This window comes from Canis lupus, chromosome 23, assembly GCF_011100685.1.
Source record: "Canis lupus familiaris isolate Mischka breed German Shepherd chromosome 23, alternate assembly UU_Cfam_GSD_1.0, whole genome shotgun sequence".
NCBI classification, from domain to species: Eukaryota; Metazoa; Chordata; class Mammalia; order Carnivora; family Canidae; genus Canis; species Canis lupus.
In genome coordinates, this window is record NC_049244.1 from 31,418,338 (window position 1) to 31,432,528 (window position 14,191).

The following is a 14,191-nucleotide window of genomic DNA, read 5'->3' on the forward strand; positions in this document are numbered from 1 at the left end:
AAAGTAGGAGGTATAGAGAGAGAATGTGTGGCCACAGCCAGGAAACTCCCTAAACATCTTTAAAAAATACATTCCTGATTGGTTATTTGCCTTCACCTCAATGTGGAGGCAACAATGAGAAGGAAATTCCCTGGCATTGGGTTCGCGTGAAATCAGGCATCATGCTCTTAGCTGCAAATGTAGGCAGGCCCCATGGGATGAAGCTTCCTCCTTCCAGGACCTTCCAGCTCAGGCTGCTGAGGGCCTTCAGGGACTCCTCAGACATGTAGGGACCTGGGCCAGCTCCTCAGTCATCTCCTTTCCCAGGAGGCTCCTCTCCTGACAGAAGGACAGAAGGTGGGGGTCTCAGGTCACTCTGGCCTCATAACACCCACAAGCACAGGCTGCTAATCCACTCTTGGAACTGTCAAGAAAAGCCCATTTTAGTTTGATCCTTTGCACAAATAGATTAGAGGCCATAGAACTTGACATCTGCATGTTGTCCAGCTTCTGTGGGAAAGCATCCATATTTATGGAGAGGCATGAAGGATGGAGCAAAAGTCCAAAACCCTTCATTGAAAATACTTGGTCAGGACTGAATATTCACACCCAAAGCTACAGTGTGGATTCTGAGCTCTGTCCAATGTCAAACAGGATTCCCTGTGGATCTGAAACACCACATGCCAGTAGCTACTGTGAAGCCAAGCTTCTACAGGACAGTTTGTTCCTCTGGGGCTCGACACCCCAGCTGACCAAGGGCAGCTGAACTTTAGCCTTCAATTCAGAGGCAACCGGAACCAGGGCTATGGGGCTGGAGTTCAGAGCTTTCTCCCGGTAGGCCCGAGGGTGCGTCAGCCAGGGAGGGGCCTGGGAGCTCCCGTTTTCTGAAGTCAGAAGCCAGTCAAATGAGGAAATTGCCTCAGACCACGTGCTGCAGTGTGACCATTACATGACAACAGACCAACATTCGCAGTTACACCAGGCAGGGCTAGATTTAAGGGGAGTATATGTGGGTGGCCTTGTTTTGCCGAGAAAACCCATGTTTTGTCTATTTTTTCCTGTTACTCTGCAGAAGAAATGACACTTCCTATGAAGTTTTAATAGGATTTGTACCCTAGCACCCGACTTGGAAACTCCTCCAAGAGGGTCAGCATTCACCTCACTGATATGTGGGTCTCATTCCCTTGGCCTTTGGCCTGTACTGTTGACCAAAGCAGTTTAAGGGACCCCTGAGTGCTGCGTGTTGTATGTAAGTGAGGAATCACTAAACTCTACTCCTGAAACCAATACTACACTCTATGTTAATTCATTTGAATTTAAATAAAATTTTAAAATAATAAAAAAAAAATACAGGGGCCACCTGTCCTGAAAGGGGGATAGGGCTAGGTGATTCTGGGGAAGGCAAGTGGACCCCACCACATCTCGTGACTTAATAAACCTAGTGCAGGAGAGGAGAGGAGACGGGAAGGCCATCCGCCGGCAGCTTCCCGGAGCCCTGGGCTCTCGCTGAGAGGATCTGAGACACCATAGCTTAGAGGCAACCGCGTGACACAAACAGATCTTCCAACCCCAACAGCCCAGCATGTCCAGACAGGACTTTGGGAGCATGTAGAGGGACGAGGGGGTTTGGGCACAGGGCCCTGGATGTATGCCCAGCCCTTTCTGGAGAATAGATATTTTTCTCTCCTCTGCCAACAGGAAAAAAAGGAAAGAAGACACTGCACTTTCCATCCCAATCAACGGGACCAACCCTTCCAGAAACCCCCTCCTCATGGAATCGCAACAGTGTATGTTCTCGAGGGTCTTTGCCCAGTGATGGCCCCCATGGTACTATCGGGACTCCTCTTGAGTGACTAGGTTCTTCAGGCTGAAAGACCTAATTAGACATCTCTGGGACCCAGGGAGGCAGGAGTGGACCATGGAGCACTCTGGAAACTGATGTTTGGGACTAGTATGTGTGTGAGCGGGAAAGGAGCAGAGCAGCATGGTTCCCTGAGCTTGCTAATATTCAGGGAGTCCCATCCAGACCTAATCCATTGGTGTCCCAGGGCCGCTGTAACAAGCACCACAGGCTAGGAGGCTTACATCACACCTATGGACTGTCTCATAGCTCGGGAGGCTAGAAGTCCAAGATCAAGGTGTCAGCAGGGTTGGTTTCTTTGGAGGCCTCTCTCCATCACTTGTAGATGACCATCTTCTCCCTGTGTCTCCACGTCATCTTCCATCTGTATGTGTCTATGTCTAAGATGCCTCTTCTTAGAAGGCACCAGCCACATAGGATTAGAACTCACCCTAATGACCTCATTTTAGTTTAATTGCCTCTTTAAAGACCCTATCTCCAAGTACAGTTCCATTCTGTGGTATACTCGGGGTCAGGACTTCAACACATGAATTTGGGAGGGCACAATCCAGCCCATAACACCTTCTGAAAGCAGCCAGCATCGTATCCCATATAAGCAGCTGTGCACCCCTCTCATAAAGGCAATCCTGCATTGCCCACAAAGCATGCTCACACACGCTTTCTCCTTCAATCCCTTTAATTCCCCCCAAAGTCAGCACAAAAGGCATTCTCATCTTATTTTATAAATGAAATGCCTGAAAGCAAAGCCAGAGGTCCTAAGTGCCCCTGCCAGGAAGTGAGTGAGCGGGGCTGAGACTTGGTCCCCTCACTCCTCTGTAGCGTTCTCTCAAACTCACTGTTTGGGACCAGAACACTTCCAAGTGTTCTCTCTCCAAGGAGAGAAGAAAATATCTCCTCTGAGAAGAGCCTCACACTCCAATCAAGTTTGTGGGAGCCCGCTCTACTTGTCCTATTTAATTTGCCAGAGCTTCATCTCATAACATTTATTTGCTAAATAAAGTCACTTCTCCCTGCAGTTGGCTCTCATATGGCTATTGTGGGCCAGGCACTCCGCTGGGCAACTCATGTGCATTATATCTCAAAATAAATCATATTTTGGAGATGAGAAAGTGGAGGCTTAAGGAGATAAAAGTAAGCAGCTATTCCAGTGCTGGAGGAGTGCTCTGAAACCAGATCAAGGTAATGCAGAGGCTCGTGCTCTTTCCAGGGTCGTGACCTCCCCAAAACTTCATGTGTTTATTAAGGGCCCACTTTTCCCCAGGCGCTGTTCAGTGTGTTGTTCTATATGTTTGACATTCATCAGCTTACAAAACAGACACTGATCCCTGGCTTTATGGAGCTTATAGTCTTCCGAAGGAGACAAACAATAAATACAATAAATAAGTAAATCGTGTTATACATTAGAAAGTGAGAAGTACTATGGCAAAAGAAAAGGTGTAGGGTAGGATGATCAGGAATCCTGGGCTGGAGAGAGCATAAGCTGTAGTATTAACTAGGGTAGTCAGGGAGAGCCTCAGGGAGAGGGTGATGTTTAAACAAAGACTCAAAGGAATGAAAGAATTAAGCAATGTGGATGTTTGGAGAAGAGCATTCCAGGCAGAGAACAAGTGCAAAGGCCCTGGGGCAGGAGTGTGTCTGATGCACTGCGGGAAGGCAAGGAGGCTGAGTGACTGAGAAGGGGAGGGGAGTGCAGGGGATGAAACCAGCTGAGAATAGCGTGGCCGGCTGGTGTTGGGTTCACAGCCCACGGCCAAGGCTTGGGCTTTCCTCTCAGAAATGGGACCACCAGAGGGCTCTGAGCAGAGGGGGGCAGGGTGTGGCCTTCCTATCGTATCACTCTAGCTACTGTGCTGAGAGCTGACTGCAAGGAACAAAGAGGACGCAGAGACCAGTTAAGAGGCTTTTGAAAAGGTCCAGTGGCTTGGACAAGGTGGGCCTGGCGCAGGAAGTGCCAGACTCTGCTGCCGCTGCTGCTGTTTCTCCTCCTCTTCCTCCTTTCTGGAAAGTCTGGGGAATGGGGCTTACTTCGGTCCAGCCCTGGTGTTCCCAGGACGCAGCTCGGAGGCCAGAGGAAGCTGCTTTGGCTGTCCAAACATCAGTTTTCTCATTTAGAAAACAGGGCAAAATGGAGTTAACAGTACCAGCCTCACAGGGCGGTTTGGGAACCACCTCTGATGATGGATGCGAGGTGCTGAGCGGGTAACAGGTGCTCAGTTCCAGATGGTTCTCTCCAGGCCCTCCGGACTCCACACCTGAGACCTGCCTCAGATTAGGGCTCTCAGCCCCTGCCCTCCTGCCCCCAAAGGAGGCAGGTACAGATAATTCTCTGAACGGAAGCACTTCGGGGCACGTGGCACTGTGCAATCTCTCCCCCTGTTGGGGGGGGGGGTGCTCACAAATGGGTGCAGCCCTCCGTGAGGCCCCGGGGGGTGATGTGGAGGGGCAGAGGCCGAGGCCACAGGGGGAGCCAGCCTAGAGAGGCTCAGGGACCTGTGGATGAACTTCATGTCTTCTGACCCCCAGGGGAGGGGCTGGAATGAGCACTGGATTAGGAGTCCAACAACCTGTATTTCTTTTTTTGAGATATAGTTGACATAAACTATTATATTAGTATTAGGTGTGCAACCTAATGATTTCATTTTTGTATATACTGCAAAATGATCACCACAGTAAGTCCAGTTAACAGCAACCTGCATTTGTGTAACAGCTCTGCCAGTTTCCAGCTCAGTATACTTGAAAAAAGATTTTTCTCGGGGTCTTAGTTTCTGCATCCATCAAATGCAGATGTTGGCAAAATGTCTGTACTTCTGTCCAGCTTTCTGGAAGTTTTCTGGGCCTGAAAAGAACCCGAGCAGTGATAGAGTCATGGATTTACTCATTTCCTTATTTTCCTACATGACTTGGCCCTATTTCCTGGCATCCACTTCTCCCCAACTAAGCTCTTATTTTGGTCTGAGCCAACTCTACACGGAGCACTGGCGATCTGAGCTGCGATCAGAGTCCTGGGGCAAACCCAGGCCACACAGCCTTACTCTGTCTCCTCAAGATGTGTGATGCCTCTAAGGGAGATGAGGGAGGTGATTACAGTGGTAGGAGGTCCAGATGGACGGTCCAGATGGAAGGTCCCTTAGAGACCCTCCTTTCACAGGTGGGGAAACTGAGTCTATAAGAGGGAAGGGTCTTATAGAAGGACTTGCAGAAGTCACTGGAAACATCTGTTGTTTTTTTTTAAATAAACAACAAACATCTTTATTAAAGTATACTTGGCATACATATTAATCATACGCATACAAAATGTATGATTTGGTGCATTTTAAAATACGTACATACCCATTAAACCATCACCTCCAGAAGTGTCCTTGTGTCCCTTTGTCATCTCCCTCACCCCCAACTCCAGGCAACCATAGTCAGCTTTCTACAGCTATGGATTAGGTTTTGCTCTACTTTAGGTAGAGGTCACAGGACTGTTGACAGATTGGGGGTAGGCTGTGGGAAAAAGGGAGGGTGATCAAGATTTTAGCCTGAGGGCTAGAAGGCCAGAGTTGCCATCATTCGAGATCAGGGTGGAACAAAGTTGGAAAGGGCTTCCAGAGCTCAGGTTTGGACAAGTTTTCGAGCTGTCAAATAGCCCCCATGTGGGAAAGGATTGGTGGTAGTTGGCCATGTGAAGCTGGCATTCCAGAACATTTGGGCCGAGACACACAGAGCACTGAAAGCCAGGAACTGTGGACAGATTCCTAAGGAGTGAGTGTGGGTGACAGCCAGGCCCTGGCTCCCTCACACTAACAGGCCACTGGGCTCTCTAGAAAATGAACCCTGGTTCCCAAATCTGTCCCTCATTCAGGCCTGGGTCAGGCCTCCCTGAGCCCTAGAGAAGGAGCCCTCTAAGGCAGAGATGTGTCGTTCCATCTGCGTTTGCAGGTACCTGCACAGTGCCCAGCCCCTGGTAAAAGCTTGGTACGTGTTTGTTGACCAATGGGGCTGGAAAGGGCAAGAAAAACTCTCCCCAACTCTGCAAAGTCACAGGAATCCACTTCTGCTTTTTTCCCAGAGCCATGAGTCACAGGAGCAGGACTGCTTCCCACAAGCCAGGAGGACTCCCTTCCTCTGGCCCTCACCTCTGGCCCGTGATTCTGCAGAGATGGGAAAAGCAAAATGACATTTGATTCACCTTTCCCTCAGCTGACTTTCCAAGAACCCCATCAGTTAGGTCTTACCCTTCCCACTTTACAGATGAGGAGAGTGGGGATCGAAAGACATGGCAAGGAGTAGGTCTGAGCCCATTGCCCCTGAATCCACTGCTGCCTCCCTACAAGGAGGAAGTTCTATTGTCAGGGGGGACCCCTTGGTGACATTGCCCGAAGGCTTAAGGGGATCTGCCTTTGGCTATCCCCTACAGGTCTCTTCTTCCTCTGCAAACCTGTGATAAGACTTGCCATCCCCCCTAATCCTCCAGCCCAGCACCAACCTTGGCACCCTGTCCTGGCCTGCCCTCTCAGTATGAACCCTGTAATGCTTCCTGCCCTGCCCTGTCCTAAAGAATCTTCTCTGGGCCATGCACGCCTCTTCCTACTGCAGGTGTGTACAGGCTCACATAACAGTACTTTCTGACAACCCCAATCCTGCTAGGACATTCAGTTTGCCCCATAAACACAGCTAGACAGCTCCCACTGTGTCTGGTCTGGCACACAAGTGACAGGCACTACGTTAGTCCTCCTGCGGCTGGGGAAGGGAAGTCAAGGGCTCAGTTTCAGGTCACTAACTGTGACCACATGGTGCACTCTGGAGGGAAAGGCCTGGGCATGGGATAGAGGGACCGGGTCCGTGAAGGCATCTGGGGATATAGGGGAAAGATGGGGCTGATGGATGAGCAGGAGTCAGTAAGGGGAGACATGAGGACAAAGCATTCCTGGCAGAGAGTGGGGCAGAGATGTGAGGACAGAGAAGGCCTGTGTGCCTCGAGGGGAGACCAGGTAGGGGCTTAGGAAGTCTGGAGAGAAAGGCAGGATTCTAATTGGTGTGTCTCATCCACCAGCAAAGAAAGAGGCCCATTCCTTCACTGGATCAACGCCTGGGACCCAGACACTGGGAGTGGGCAGTGGTCTGGGGTCCAGAAATGCCCTCGGGTAGGACAGTTCCCAGCTCAGTTCCCACTCAGCAGAGGCCAGGAGCCCCAAGAGCGCTGCTGGCAGAGCAGAGGCTCCTGGTCCCCACGCTCCACGCCCTTCAGCCTTCCAGCACGGCCTGGGAGGGGCCCGGGCCTTCCGTCCACAGGGAGCTTTCTGGGTGGAAAGGTAAAGCCTGGAGTGTGCTGACCTCTGCCTCCTGCCCGGCCCAGGAGCTGAGCCCCTGTCCTTCCAGGTCCTTCCAGCGCCAAAGCTCGCCTGAAGCCAAGGGCGGGTGCGGTCCAGTGCTGGGCAGGACCACCCAGGAGCTTCCACTTCCCTCAGGATGGTTCCCAGAAGGGCTGGGCCTTCCCCAGAGCCTCCGTCCGCCTCCCCAGCATCCTTCCTGAATGAGGAGAGCAAGGCCCCTGAGGCCAGGGTTAGCACAAGTACACGGCCCGGGGAGGGCGCTCGGTGCTTCCTGGGCAGGGCTCTGCCGAACCCTTGAGGCTGGTGGCCCCGCAGCACCTTTCAGGAAACTTCACAGTTGGTTTGGGAAGTCACTCCAGTTGCACAGGAGCAGAGCCCACGTGGCCTGTGTGCTGAGGGCAGCGGCCTGCTGTCCTGGAAGGAGCAGGGGCTGCGAGCAAAGCTGCGGGGCCGGGCCTAGGCCTGGGAAGGGCAATCGGCTTCGGGGGCAGCCCACTCTCAAGCACCATACTCACCTTCTCCAAGCTTCCATGACCTCCACTGTAAATGGAAGCCGCGGTTGCTCCGCCAACGCCGAGAGAGGTTTGAGGTCACAGGAGGCCGTGAGGTGCTTCTCCGACGTGAGACTCCTCAGGGTCCAGTCATCCCAGGGGAGAGACATGGAGGCGAGCCAGGGACAGCCCTCAGCGGAGAGCGCAGAGTTGCGGGGCTTCCAAGGGCACAGCGGGAAGGGGCCCCACAGAATGAGGAGCTGGGGTGCAGAAGGGCCTTTCTTTGCATCCGTGATTTTGAAGTACAGGTCCCGGGGTTCTTGTCCCCTGACTGAGCTCTGCACGCTGCACAGCAAGCCGTGGGCTCGTGGGGGCCAGTGGTTCCTCGCTGGAGGTCCCTGACAGTCTCAGGGGGCCAGGGGATGCACACCCGCAGGTGCTGGGAGCTCAGAGCCCCCGGGGTGGGGGTGCACAGGAGCCCTGCAGGCCTCCTGGGCTGGGGTCTAGGAGCCAGGACTAGGCAAGGCGCTGAGAACGAGGCAGGAGCCCCTCCCAGGCAGCCGCAAGGCCCTCGCAACTGCGTCTTGTGGTCACTCTCCCCCCCCATGGCCTCCCTGTGGCGAGGTCCCAGGGAGGGACTCCAGGCTCTGGGGAGCCACTGTGCACACCACCAGGTGGGGCCTCCCAGGGTATTGGGAAAGGACCAGAATCATCTCTTGATCAACTCTCAAGTCCCCTGGACCTTTGTCACTAGACCCCAGGACAGCTCCTGTACACAGCTGGCGCTTCATAATGTCTGGCAGCGGACCACCGGTGCCCCGGATCAGCCCGCCCCGTCAACACGCACCATCGGCCTTGGCCAAGCGCCCCCTGGTCTTCCAGCCGCCCAGGCCCCTTCCCGCGGGCTCTCTTCACCCCGACAGTCTGAGCATCCCGCATGGACCTCGTGTCCCGAGCCTCCGGGCACCTTCCTCAGACCCCGGGGCTGCCCCAGCGCTCACCTTGCCAGGCCCGGCCCTCGCCCTGACCGCAGCCCCACGGTCAGCAACTGAGGCACAGCGGGACGACAGGCGCTCTGGCGGTGGCGCTGGGGCTGAGCACCCTGCAAGTGGCCAGTTGGGGCATAAGAACCAAGTTCCCCAGAGTGACCGTGGGGCAGGGAAAGGGGAGGAGGGAGCTCAGGGCACCCTGACCGTGCCTCTGCACCCCAGGCTCCAGCGGGTCCCCGGGCAGCAAGTCTGCCCCCAAGAGCCCCAGCGGAAGCTGAGGACACAGCAACAAGGGTCATGAGCCCCCTCGCCAAGCCTTTGCCACGTTTCCCTCTCAGTCCCCACAGGGGTAGTGAGTTCTAGCCTGTGGTCAGCTGTCCCATCGCCTTTGAGACGGATTTCCCAGGAGCAAGCCCCGAAATTGGCTCCCAATTTCAGAGGAGGGAGAAAACACTGATTCCAGGGAAGGCCTATTTTTGCCAGAACATTAAAGCCAGCTGTTGTTCCTGCAGCCTGTGGGCCCCCACCCTGTCATCCCCGGGTGGCCAGTGCCCTCCTCCTTGGGAGCTGGGAGAGATGCTGTCCCCCAGCCTTTAATTCACTACCGCCTGCTCAGTTCCAACCAGCAGCGCTTCCACTTGGGTTCTCCACCTTGGACTTGCTCCTGAAAATTTCTGGAAGCATCAAATGGTGCAAACAGATTGTTTTCATTATGATTGCTCTGGGTTTAACCTCCTGGCCCTGCGTCACCAAGATTAGGGGGCCCTTTCTTAGAACTGAGAGGCTTCACCCCTAACTCAATCTTTATTTTTTCTTCTCTTCAATTCTAGATCTTGAGAGGCCCCCAGGCCTCCACACACCCTTCCTGCCTCCTCCAAGCATCGCCCAATGAAGTCTTGGGGTCTCTGGGGCAGCAGAGGGGCACCATGACCCTGCCCTACTGCCCAACCTGGCCTCTCCACAGCTGCCTCCTAATGTGAAACCAGCATCTCTGAACGTGCCTCCCAGAGGGCTTAGGGGACCTGCCAACATTTGGTCTGAATGTTTTTAATATGAAGATTTTCCTATTCTTCAAAATTGTAATAAAAACAACACACCCACACAAATGTGTTACATACAAATTTTAGTACATTGAAAACTACCAACACATTAACTTGAGCTGCTGCTTTTCAACTTTTTTTGTTTTTGGTACGGACCTTAGAATAAAACATTAATTAAATGTGGTCCTAGGAGAGTCCAGCGAGCTGATTTAAAAAAAAAACCCAAAATACACTCTTCCCAAATACAAGTACTTCCCCATGTGAAACAGGATTTTCTTGATATTCAATTAAAATAGATGGCAGTGGTTCTCAGATGGGGTGATTTTGCGCTCCCCTTCCCCACTTGGGGACACTTGACGATATCTGGAGATATTTTTGGTTTTCACTACTGAGGGGAGTGTTACTACTTGCATCTAGTAGGTAGAGACTAGGGAGAGTGGTAAGCATCCTACAATGCTCAGGACAGGCCCTGAGCATTTCTTCAATGAAGAAATATCTAATTATACATGTCAACAGTGCTGAGGTGGAGAATCCCTGATACGTGGGAAGGCGCTAGATGCCTAGGTTGGCATGATTCCAATTGATTTCCATAACCCTGGATTTCAAGTGGTTATGTTGATCAAATCTGTCTTATTGTTCTCACCGATTGGTTTAGTAAGCACACACCGCAAACAGAAAGGCAACAAATAAAGTTATGCTTAGTAAAACACTTTATGTGGGATTCCAGGTGAGATATTTAAAAAAAAAAAATCCGTAGCTAAGAAAGTCTGCAACCAGTTGGCCTAGTTGCTACTCCTGATGCTTCTGACAGCCTGACTTTCCAGCTCCAGTCCATGCCATTCGGCCACCCTCTTGGCTTCAGGGAGAGGCGCAGGCCTCTCTAAGTGAGAATTCTCAGTGTATGGGAAAGAGGGCTCATCATCCCAGTGGGGCGTGGGCTCTATGGAAGAAGGGGTTTGGTACAAAAGCAGGTGCTCATTAAATATTCACCGAATGAAAGTGACACTTATGCCCAATGTCTTTGAGGGGCTGAAAGTTCTTTCTGACCTTTTGGAGGGCAGGAAGGTGGGTAACTCTCCTGGGAGCCCCTGCCTTGTGCTGCTATGCTGCTCTTGGTCTGGCTGGTCATCTCCCACCTGAGGAAGTCCTGGACACCCATTCATGGGAGATTGGCTCCTTCAAAGGAGGATCTGGACGTTCCCGGCACACCTCCCTTCTCCAAATCCTCTGGTCAGGGAGTGACAGTCTGGACCCAGCATGCAGCGGGCCTCTATTCTTCCCATCCATCTCTGAAGGCTCCTCCCAGCCTCCCGTGCACTCCACGAAGAGCCTTACTCAGGCCTCCTTGGGGCTGGTCCTCCATGGCACACTCACCGACAGCTCCTAAGGCTAAAGAATATTTCCAAAGCACTATCACTTCCCAGGGCACAGGATAGGGCCCTGGGGAGTCATCCACAGAATCCACCTGTGACTTTGGGAGCCTCATCAGGTGACCCGGGTGCCGGCTCTGCCGTGCTGATGGTGCAGCAGCCTCTCTCCTCTCAACAATCTACACTCTTTGTTAACTGGAGCCTCACCAGGTTACCTACAATGTGCCAAGCCCCGTGCTAGACCCATGAACACAATAGATACTGGCCTCATGGTTCACCCCCACTGAAGTTCACCATTAACATTGTAAGGAAGGGTGTTACAGTGTCTAAGCCCCCAAAGGCAGGTGTCTCAGCCCAGTAACACTAGCATCCCAGCAGAGCAAGGTTCTGTATTTTTACCCATTACCCAGGGAACATTATAAAACAATGACTGGGCAGGGGCACTGGTCAGGGTGGTGGGCTTTGCACATGGTCCTTGCTCTGCAAAGCCGTAAGTTCCCTAATGGCAGGAACTTTGTCCCATTCATTTCTGAACCCCCAAAGCAAGCTTACATGTGTTTGCAAGGCCTCTATGCTATGGTGACTGGCGATCCCGTACCCACTGTGTGAAGGTACTCTCTTACCCTGCCTAAGAGCAGCCATCACCATGAAGGCTCTTGAACTGGGCTACACGGGCTTCCCCCCTAGCCCCAGCCCTCCCAGGCTGTGTGACCCAGTCACCTTGCCTAATTTTGCCAAGCCTAGATTTCCTCAACTGCAAAATGGCAACAATAACATCACCCACCTCGTTTGGTAGCTGTGAGGATTAGACGATATGATCATCTATATCGAGTGCTTAGAACAGTGTCATGTATAGAGCAAGCCCCTCAATAAATGTTAGCCACCACCATCATTATCTTCCTGCAGTGTCCAGAAGCCTGCACGCCAGAACGGGGTGGAGGACACCTACTTGCCTCTTGGTTATTGGGTCCTTATCCTCCCTCATAGGTCAGAGCCCTGTCATGACTTCTTTTTTTTTTTGATTTTTATTTATTTATGATAGTCACACAGGGAGAGAGAGAGGCAGAGACACAGGCAGAGGGAGAAGCAGGCTTCATGCACCAGGAGCCCGACGTGGGACTCCATCCCGGGTCTCCAGGATCGCGCCCTGGGCCAAAGGCAGGCGCTAAACCGCTGCGCCACCCAGGGATCCCCCTGTCATGACTTCTTAAAGGAAGAACATGGAAGTGCCTCCACCATGCAATGGACACCTTCTTGGGAGGCATTGCCAGGTGCCCGGAACAGAGCCTCAAGCAACAATGTCCAGAAACTCAGACGCTTGATGATCTGCTTACCCAAACTTACAGATGCAGAGACCCAGAGAGGTCTTCCCACTTCTCACTGAAAGCCCGAGTCCTGCCCGGGAAGAACACAGGAGCTCTAGGCTCAGCCCTGACCTCCCAGAGGGAGAGTCTCCTTGCAGAAGTTACTCACTTGCGGAGACCCAGGGGGAGGGGAGGATGGCCCAGGAGGGACATCCAAGGGGAAAGGCACTGTTTACATTTCAGAGGGCTCTATTGTTTCAAAAGACACAGAGTGGACATTTCGCACAACAATGGTGGGATGGGGTCAGAATTCCTCATGCCTTGCGGTTGAGGCTGCAAGGCTGTATTTGTTTACAACAAAAGTCATCACTTAACCAAAGTAGCCAGCTTGCAGTCTAGAAACTATCTTGTAGTATTGAATTGGAGGATATAGACCTAAACACAATAACTGAGTTTACTTGCCACAGATGGTGTTCTTGCAAAGACTGGAGCAGGTGTCATCAGGCTGTTGGAGTAGAAAGAGCAGCCCCCCGGGCTCCGTACCCTACTGGAAGGCCTTACACCATCACTGCACTACACAGTGGGCCCCAGAAGGGGAACACACTGGGTTTTCTGCAAGCCTGTGTCTCCAGTCACCGATTATTTAGAAGAAATTGAAGCCTGTCGTGGCGAAGATTTGTTTTATTGGGTCAGATGGTGACCCAGTGGGTATCCTAGGGTCTGACCCTGTCAAGCTGCTCAGCACTTGCCCCTCCCATAGCTTTACCGATCCCACCTTCCAGGAGCCCAAGACAAAAACCCTGGGCTTCTACTGGTGCCTGTCTCCCTCCACGTCCCCCATTCATTGACATCTCCTGCTGGCTCTTCTTTCACTTTTCTGTCCAGACCAAACCAGACCACCTCTCCCACCAACTCCATGGCTGCCTCCCAGTCCGAGCACCATCTTCTCCTACCTGAGTTACTGCCGTGCCTCCTCACCAGTCTCCCTGCTTCTGCCTTTGTCTCTCTAGAATGTGTTCTTTACACAGCTGTGGAATGGTCTTTTAAAATGTGAGCCCGATGTTGTCACTCTTCTAGAGCATTTCAGAGTCCAAAGAACCCTTCCCAGTTCACTGGAGCAAAATCTAAAGTCCTTTCTGTGGCTTGTACAACCTGTTCCCATATTTGTCTCCAGCTTCCTCTTTCTCGGGAGTTTAAAGAAAAGAATAGGCAAGAGAGAGCATGAAGAAGAAATTACCCATTGAGGGCTCCCAGCTGAAGAGACAATGGCTCACCTTGGAAGGATGGCAGATCCACAGATGGGACCCTAGGCTGTTGGGAACTCTCTGGTTCCAGGTGCCACTGAGAGCCTTCAGGCCCCAGTGAGGCACTGTTCCACATGTATGATACCGTGTCACTGGTGTTGATGTTAGCGCTGGGATTCTGGTAAGGGTGGGGCTGCTGTGTGTGAGTAAGTGTTAGGGTTTGGGGCAGTCCTGTGTGAGACAGAGGGATGCCTTCAGTGGCCTTTGGCTGGCCCAGCTGGTCAGAGAAAGCTTTCCAGAGAAGGGTGCCCAGAATGCATGTTCACAACCTCAATGGATGATAACGAACTCAGGAAGATACTCCAGGTAGAAGAGTTGAAATATCACAAGAAACAACAAAATTTTTCCTAAGCAGGGGCTGGGAAGCTGGGAAAACAATGGTGTATCATGGCTAAAGTATAGGAGTTAGGCTGAGGGACCAGGAGGAGACCATCAGCTGTTTCTCAGGTATCCACTATGTACCAGGCCCTGTGCTCAGCGCTATAAGATGGACAAGGGCTGATTTTCCCCATCCTATCACATCCCACACAAGGCAGTG